This window comes from Podarcis filfolensis (assembly GCF_964270895.1).
Source record: "Podarcis filfolensis genome assembly, chromosome: 5".
In the NCBI taxonomy this organism is placed as follows: domain Eukaryota; kingdom Metazoa; phylum Chordata; class Lepidosauria; order Squamata; family Lacertidae; genus Podarcis; species Podarcis filfolensis.
In genome coordinates, this window is record NC_139608.1 from 69,721,223 (window position 1) to 69,723,816 (window position 2,594).

Consider the following 2,594-nt stretch of genomic DNA (forward strand, 5'->3'; position numbering starts at 1 on the left):
TGCCTCCCTTGCAGTAGATTCGCACATATTTGATACCATGACATCTAGGTTATGTTCTGGTTCTAACTATTATTAATGTTGTGCCTGTGTTCATGGTCTCTAAATTATTTTATGCTTTGTGTAATGACAACAGGGAAGTAGCCTACGTGTTTTCATGCTCATAGAATTACAGGAACAAACAAGTTTAGAGAATGTTAATGCAAAGCTTCTCCTTTTGAATACTTCCCATTTTTGGCCATCTCTTAGCCACTTTTACCTAATAGAAATTTTCTTTTTCATGTGTATCTCTTTCAAACTAAAACAGGGGTTGTGAGTAACTTCTGTGGTGCATCCACACAGGGTTGTTGTTTTTTAGGGTGAGGAATTTTGAGATTACGTAATCAGTATACTGGATCCAAAAACAGACTGAGAACGCCACTAGTCCAAACAGTTTGGCAACACAGTCCATAGCATGTTTAACTGGCAGTAAATTTTACGGTGTTCAGCCTAGAAAATGTGCTTAGAAATGTAGAGTGTACCATTAAAAGCCGTGTCTTGCAGTAAAACCATATACTACTTTCGCAAGCCCTTTTTCTCCTGCATATGATCTCCAGCACCACAACATGCAACAGCCGTTTGGATACAACCTAATGATTCAAATGACTGATATCATTTGAGCCAATATCAATTAATCTTGAGTTCCTGCTTGCTGCCTTTCAGAGTAGGATTCCAGTTACGATAAGCTGATCAGCCTGCTTCATCTTAACCCAAAAATTTATTCCAACCTACACTATTTATCTACAAACATTTAAGGTGGCAAGTACCCCCTTTGACTCAGTTTAGTTCTCAGATCAGCTTTGTCAAAGTTCACAAAAGATATTTGCTGTTCATTGTAAATTTATCCAAACTCTATTTGGAGCACTCCCATGTTATCCAGACGCCACCCGAATAGGTTTGGCTATGCTTTCACGCATCTGCGCAAGTTATTCCAGCACAGTACCAAATACCAAGAATCTATACCAGTTTTCCTAGTATACCTTTTGGCAATACATCTGACTTCCTAGAGGAATTATAATCTGCCAGGCTAGAGGAGAGTTCTCTTGTCCCATCATACAGTCGGAAAACAGAGTAACTGAACAGGAATTGGTTTGTTTTGGTTGTTAAGATAGTGTGCTATGACTTACAGCGGTGCTGAGAACAGAAAAGCTGCAAATTTTAAAGCATTAAAAGAGGAAACAAAATAAAGGAAGCATGGCAACTTTTTGCACATTTCCCCCCTTCATTTCTAGTGGTTTATTTATTGCTGAGCAAAGTTGTAGTGGTGAACAGCTGCTGAACATTAAGATATGCTAATTTCTTCCCAGAACCCTTTTGGACCAAGATGAAGAAATTGCTTTAGTCAGCAGTACTAGTTGCACGGTAGAGTGCATTATGCTACACTAATTTTAAACCCTAGGATGTTTAGCAGTGGCATGACTTTTAGCACATTCTGTCGAAGCATCTTTAGTTTCTGGTAGCAGCTTATGAAGTGTACCGTCACTTCCGCAGCTTTATGTCCATCTCCCATGAGGAATTTTCTCTGCAGAGCCTTCATATCATCTCATCACCATTCCAAAAGTATAGTCCCAATCTCCGCAGCCTACTCTGATGCTGTTTGTTACCATGCCAATTGAATACAGTGGTACCTCGGGATGCGAACGGGATCCGTTCCGGAGCCCCGTTTGCATCCTGAACAGAACGTAAGACGCGACTGCACATCTGCGCATGTGCAGATTGCATTTTGCCACTTCCGCACATGCACATGATGCCATTTTGAGCGTCTGCGCATGCGCGAGCGGTGAAACCCGGAAGTAACACACTCCGTTACTTCTGGGTTGCCACAGAGTGCAACCCGAACGCGCTCAACCTGAAGCACGTTCAACCCAAGGTATGACTGTATTTAACAATCTGTGCAAACATGAGTCATTTCTCATTCTTAAAGTGTATACTCTTGTCTTGAGAAAGAAAGAAGAACTAGTGAACGTTTCATTTGGGACCTTACTGGGATGGGCTGCATTTTGATACTGTGGTCTATGCTATCTTACACTCATACAGTTGTTATTCCCAAATAACAAGGACTCTCCTTCCTTTGAGGTTTTTAAGCAGAGGTTGGATGGTCATCTGTCATGGATGCTTTAGCTGAGGTTCCTTCGTTGCAGCTTGTTGGATTGGTTGACATCTGGGAATCCTTCCGGGTCTGGGATTCTATGAATTACTCCATTCCAATCCACTCTAACTTCATTATATTTTATGGAAACATCATAACTTTATTAGAAACCTAAATATCAGTGAGTGGGGGGGGAGTGTCACAGTGCGTTGGAGAAGCACATGTTTTGCATGCAGAGGTACCCCAGCATCAGCCAGATAAAAGAGTCAGGTGGCAGGTATTGAGGAAAGTCCTGCTTGAGACTGACTTGCCAGTCAGAATAAGTAACGACGGACCAGTGGTCTGGTTCAGTAAAAGGCAGTTTCATGTGATCAGCGGTGAGTGTTGGAAGTCTGGTCTATGGATTCTGTTGGAATTCTGTTGCCCACGTCCTTCTCCCCCCCCCCCCAAGGGAAAAGAGAAACGTAGC

The 2,594-nt window shown here is 42.1% G+C and overlaps 1 protein-coding gene across 1 annotated transcript in view; it reads left to right on the plus strand.

The window, feature by feature from the left end:
- The window catches only part of CDH23 (cadherin related 23), a 398,874-nt gene that overhangs the window by 319,199 nt on the left and 77,081 nt on the right, over window positions 1-2,594 (plus strand). The gene's annotated exons all lie outside the window — the stretch shown is intronic.